Source organism: Macrotis lagotis, chromosome 1 (assembly GCF_037893015.1).
Source record: "Macrotis lagotis isolate mMagLag1 chromosome 1, bilby.v1.9.chrom.fasta, whole genome shotgun sequence".
NCBI lineage: Eukaryota > Metazoa > Chordata > Mammalia > Peramelemorphia > Peramelidae > Macrotis > Macrotis lagotis.
This window is the reverse complement of record NC_133658.1, coordinates 677,473,159-677,479,883: the sequence shown is the minus strand read 5'-3', so window position 1 is coordinate 677,479,883 and position 6,725 is coordinate 677,473,159.

The window sequence follows — 6,725 nt, the reverse complement described above, 5'->3', positions numbered from 1 at the left end:
ATATATATAAACATGCATATATGATTATCTTTCCAATTAATTAACTCTTTAATAATCAAGTATGCAGAGACAGGTAAAATTGAATAGAACTATGAAATTATTCTGGCATTAATATAAACAATATGTGAAATAATTTAAGAAAACATGAAAATGTAAGAAACAAATAACCTAGTTATCTATATAAGATTAATAACTAATATTTATACAGTATATTAAGGTTTGTAATGCATTTTAGAGAGCTACCTTCTTCATTTCACCTCTTCTGTTTCTATATTACCACAGGGTTGGGGAGGAGTAAGAGATGGTCAAACTTAGCTGCTGATGAAGGATGGGGATGGGGTGGGATGGTGAATGTGTGGGATTGGCTCCTGAATTCACTCACCTAGATCCATGAAAGGTGGTGAGTAAATAGTGGTCAGGGATTTTATCTAGCAACAGAACAGCTAAATTAAGAAAAGTATGACCCCGGAAGCCACTGGAGAGCAACATCATTCTCCCTGCCTGGAGGATGAGCAAGGAGTCTCAAGTCCAAAATTCTATAAACATGAGTTTAATTATGAATGGAAAAATGTGTTCTAATTATTGACTATACTTCTTTATCCATTTTCAGGGGAAATGTTGTAAGGAACTAAAATAGATTCTAGCTACATATTCCCTAGGATTCCTAGATCAATTCTATTTACAGACTAACATATGTCTGCCTAGACCAGGGATTCATTGGGGGTGGGGGGGGTGTTCCTGACAGGCCAGCTGTAGATGTTTACTATGCATTATTTTATTGCTTTTATTGATTCTATCTCAGGAATAAAAGCCCTGTAAGCAGTTAATTAAGGATGTTTATGTGAAGTGTGGAGTCAGCTGCACAAGGTTATATAATTAGAGGAGAGAAAACATGGGGTAGCATGCTGGTACAATAATAAGCTTCTTTTAAACCTACAGAGAAATATGATGACCATTTAGGTCTACTTAGTTCTCATTTCAGCCTTAGTTTCTTTTAAGAAAATCCTTCTTAGTTTAGTCACAATATCTTTAAGTCTGAGCTAGGAAAATCTTTCTGAGCACCTAGTCTAGGGTATTAGCTTTCTGCCTAATCTTATATTTGTGATTATCTCCAGTTAATTCTTGTCTTCTGCAGATGAGGGGAAAGTTAGTTTATTGGAAACATTTGGGCACAAAATAGAAGATTACATTAAAGTGTTTATGTATAGACAGACATCACAAAGGAAAGGAGAGAAAACTCACCTTTTCTTCTTTGCCCAACCTATGTGTTCTGCTTTCCTTGATATCACCCTTCACTGCCACATGAAAGTCTTCCCTTTGTTCCTTAAGGGTATGTTGAAAATGTTCTAACATTTATAATCCAGATCCTCAAAATTTCTCTTTTCCACAACCTAGTCTTTCCCCAGGAGACTTAGATAGTTTCAAGTTGGTATACTAGCCCTGATCAAACTGGTTCAGATTGTTTAATTCAATCAAAAAATGTTCCTTTATAGTTTAGGTATCAAAGATAAAAATGGGATGTTTCAACCCTATTATTAAAAACAATTATATAACAGGTGAATTTTATAAATAAAAACATTATATAAGAGCTGATTTGTGATTGAATAAATTCACTCTACCATAAACATTATATAGTAAGTCAATGCTATCTATTGACTTATTATCTTAATCAACAGGGAGAGATGATAGAGTAGAAGAAAAGGAAGAAATAAATCTATCCCTCTCAAAGACCACAAAGAATTTTCTTCTTCCAAAGGAGAAAAACTATCAGCAGTGTGAGCAACAGATCACCTTACTTCAGATTCTTTTTATAAAGTAGAACTGTGCTATGGGCTGTCAGTGCCATTGGCTCTTTGACATGCATTGTCACACATGGAATCCTCCCCACAACTTAACTTGTAAGTTAAGTTCAACAGGTATTATTATCTCAATTTATTGCTAAGAAAACAAAAGGATCAAAGAGGTTATGAGACTTTGTCCATGTTAACAAAATGCCCCGATATTTCTTGATGCCAAATCTGACATTCTTCCCACTGTATCATTCACCAGAGCAATACTATACTCTCGTCCTAAGGAAGAAACAAATCATAAAAGTAAAATGTAGGATAATTAGATGTTTTGGGGAATGGAAAGGAGAAATATACCTTTCCATTTAAAAGATAACTTTTTTTCTTCAAGGAAATTAAAAATAAAATATTTTATTCAATGATCCTCATCTTGTAGGATGGGTGTGGGAAATCAAAAGGACAATAGGGAAACCATGGCAAAACTGTTCTGTTATAGTTTCAGCAAGATAATTTCTTTGCATAATCTTTTAATTTCTGAATAAGGCTACTTAATTCAAAATGTAGGAGATGTGTATTAAAGTTAGCTGAAGGCAAATACTAACTGAGGAAGAATATATATTTGGTATTTTCTTATTTTCTTTCTATATCCTCCTCCCAGACTCCAGGAGCTCCTAGGCTGACCCTCTGGATGTTACCTTCCTATGGTACCATCTCTGGTGATTTCCTAAGGAATTTTCCATTTCATATCTCTCCCTTTCTCCTTAATCTCATCAGAAGTAATGAGTACTGTATTCATTTCCTTATGAGATTATAGCAATATATTAATATAGTACTGGGTGTTAATGATGTATTAATTCCTCTTAGGTAACATATTGACATTTTAAAAGGAATCTTTTAAAAAGTCTTAACACAGTCAGGACTTCAAGTGGAGTGCTATGAAATATACTTGGGAGTTGGTCATTTGATTTCACCAATACCCAATCATGTGTTGAGACCACAGGACAGGAAAGATAATAATCCTCTATGGCTGAGCTTAGCTTTGGAATGGAGGAGAGAGAGCTGTGAACTGGTCAACAGTTCCAGGAGTGAAAGCAAATACTAATTAGTACACAGAAACATAGACCAGATACATATTAATGTCTAAGGACAAGATAAAAAAGGATTATCCATAAGAAATGACAAATAGTTTCATTTTGAGTCAGCAGTATTTTAGAACAATTGAGTCAAAAGGAACCTTTGTACAGTATAGAAAATAGTCAATAAATCATTCTGAACACAACCATGACTAAAAAGCTTTATAACCTTAGAATAAATCAGAGTCTATAAAGAAGAAACAAGTAATCAAGAAAAATATATGTAGCCATTGCTCCAAAATCAAGGATTAACAAGGGTTCAGTGACCAAGAAGCAACTTTTTCTACTCAGGTGACACAAATTTAGTCACTTTTTTGAATTAGAGTCAGTTGAATTGCTCATGACTTCTTTTTGTGATCTATAATTCATATATATATTTTTGAAAATAATGGAAGACATTGCTCCCCACAAATCACATCATATATTTAGCCATCGTATGCTTAGAACTGGCTGTGTTGTGTGACTAAATTTGTGTGTGCTTGTGTGTATGTATGTATATATATATATATATATATGTATATATATATATATACATATATATATATATACATAATTCTGATGATAATGTCATTCTGTTTAAAAAACATAACAAATAACAAAAATTGGTGATTTCTAAAATGTTATTTCAAAAAAGTAGACTCCTCACAGAAAATGAGGAGTCTAACTTAACTAACTTAACCTGAAATTGAAGAATATACCTTAAACCTTTTTTTGGATCAATATCACTTTTATAGCAATAGTAGAATATTTGAATCTATGTTTTGAAAAGCTTTCACAAAACCAATACTTTGATGTATTTAAACTTCAAGACAGCATTCATCAGTTGCTACACAGAAGTGTTGGTATACTAACTTCATTAATAAATGAATATCAGCGGTGGCATGGTAGAAAGAATACTGGTGTAGGAGTAAATTGACCTGGTACTGTACCTCTGAAGTGCTGTTTTCTCCCCTTTTGATGCTAGCTAAGGCACACACTCCTCTTGGACTTCATTCCTCTCATCTATAAAATACAGGGTTTGAACTAGTTGATCTCTATGGTACATCCCTTCTCTGAATCTTTGATTCTATGAGAGGTCACCAGTCATTTCTTAAAATCTATTGTTTATTCTCACAAAAAAGAGAAAATTTTGAACATTAACCAATTAGACTGAAAAACTTATGTACTTAGATAATACCCAGTATATTTATATCTGGGGATGTTGCTTTGGGAAGGGTGAGAAGAGATCTAGGCCATGAAATGCATGTTTTCTAGAAGATTATCTTAAAGATTTTATTTTAAGTCACTTATGCTGACTGAATGGAGCAGAAGAGGAGAGAAGACAGGTTTCCTTTGGGCTTTTAATATGCAAAATCAGTTCTGAGATACACTAGTTAAAATTTGGTATGTCTTGGAATTCTGCCAGGATGTTGTTATGATTGGCTATGGAAAATGGAATTTCAGTCTATGTTGGAATATACTTTAATAACATTTAGGAATGCATGTGATGGTTGAGCATTCACTGCTATTATATGGGTTTGAGTCTGTTAGTAAGTGATTGATTGGAATTTCCTCCATAACAAAGTCTACTAAAGACTATAGGAAAACAATGTTCGCATTTTTAAAATAATTTACTGAAATAATGAAAAAATTTCTACTAATGTGAACTATAGGATTTTAGTATGCAGTGGATGCCATGACCGAAAGGAAATTATTTTGATATCAGTGTAAAAAAAAAAGTAAGTCACATAGAACAAATAGTTTATCTACTCAATAATCTCTAAGGAAAACAATCCTGGTCATAGCTAACATTGAATCAAATAGCACTGATGTTTCCTAAATATATTTTTTATAAAAAATCTATTTTCTTTGAATTGAGGATTTCTTTCATGAGAGGATCTAGAACTCTGTGATCAATGTTGTTTTAGAAAAGTAAGCTAAAATTTAAAAAAAATTCACATAAAAATAAATTCCACTAGTTTCAGCATGCATTTGATATAAGCAGAAGAATATGGTAGCATAAGAATGTGATTCACTTCTCTGTGCAAAAGTCCTCTAAAACCTGTCTATCCTTAAAGACCATTGGAACCATTAGTTTTGGGGCAGCTTGTTGGCAATGTGTTGAGTAAAACATTTCCTGTTTCAGTCTAGCCCAAAGATGTTGTTTTTTCCATTATTACAATTCAAAAATACTCTAGCCGTTTTAAAATAAAGTGTTGGCATAAGAATGTTTGTGCCCTCAAGGTGTATTTTTTTAACTTTCAAAGTTGTTCTAAATCTTAAAATTTGTACTCATTTCTCAACAAGGTCAAATGTATAAAATAAACTTCCCAGAATTTTGGTAGGTCATGAGTTATGATGAAAATGAGCTAACATGTTAGGCTGTCTAGCATTTAATATTTTCCAGGCACTTTTTAGAAAATTTAAAACCAAGAGTCTAAGAACTGAAAGGGAATTTAGAAAACATCTAGTATAATCCATCATTTTACAGATAAAGTAAATGATATTCAGGAAAATTTGGTACATTCCCAAGATCACATGGCTATTTAGGATTAGAATTCAGGTTTCTTGATTCTATTTAATGATCTTTCCATTGTTTTAATGCTACTATTTAAAAAAATGAAAAGGGTAGGTTAAAGAACAGATACATTTAAAATTTTTAGTTTTTTAAATTTTAAATGCAACTTGCATAATTTTATCTGTTCTTATTATATTCATATTTTTTCAAAAATAACATCTATAATAAATTAATCAGAAAGAAAAAAGTGATAATTTCCCAAAGGTAGCCTATAAATGTTTATTAGCTAAAATGTTTATTCCTTTGCCAATTTCCTGTCTTGAAGCATATTATAGAAAAGCAGAATACAGCTAAGTGTGTTAAATCATTTCATTAGCTCACCGTGCTAATGAGGCTACTAATATTGGTTTGAGTCACACAAAGGTTAGCTCATTCAAAGGAAAATTGCCTCAACTCAAGCTAGTTGTCTCCCAAAGAAATGTGCATAGTTCCACAGGAAATTTAAGTGGAAATTTGTATAGTTCAAGGTAGTTCTATCACCACTAAAAACTGAAATAAACTATTGTACTTCAATGCTACCTTTTGTCACAACCAAGCTTAGTTGAACCTAGCTTGTTAATGCAAAATATGACTTACAGAAATACAAACTCACATTTATCTATGAAAGATCAAACCTGTCACAAAGTTCTATTTTCATGCCTTCCTATGGCATGCTGCTGGGTTTTCAAGGGTCTCTCAGAAGAGTGGGAACTATGCCAGGTTCTAGAAGGAAACAGTGGATATACTAGAAGGAACACGTACTTTTTGAGTCAAATTCTACTACTTTTGATTTGCAACAACACCCTATGTCTGCCTTCCATAGATGAGCATGGCAAACTCCTCAGTGGTTGAATGACTCACATAGCATTCAGACCATCACCAAAAGTCCTGCTTCCTATCAAATCAGACCATGGAATAAAATGGTTCCAACAAAAGGGAATGAAAAGGATATCTTTGCACAACATATCCCTCACTATAAAAAAACATAATGTGCAAGTCATGCACATTAATTTGGTTGGTGTAATCTCCTTCAAATTGAAGGACACATTATAAATTAATGAATTCTTTGACTTTGGAAGCCCATGAAACAAACAAATTATACTATGCCCTAGTCTTATATGACTCCTTTTCTATTTCTGCAGAGACAGGAAGAAAAAGGTGGAAGAGAAGGCAGGAGGTACTAAGAAACAGTTTCTTTGACAATCTACTAGCATTAATTTTATTTCTGGCATACTAGATAAGAGATTGTTATCCTCTGACAACCAAATA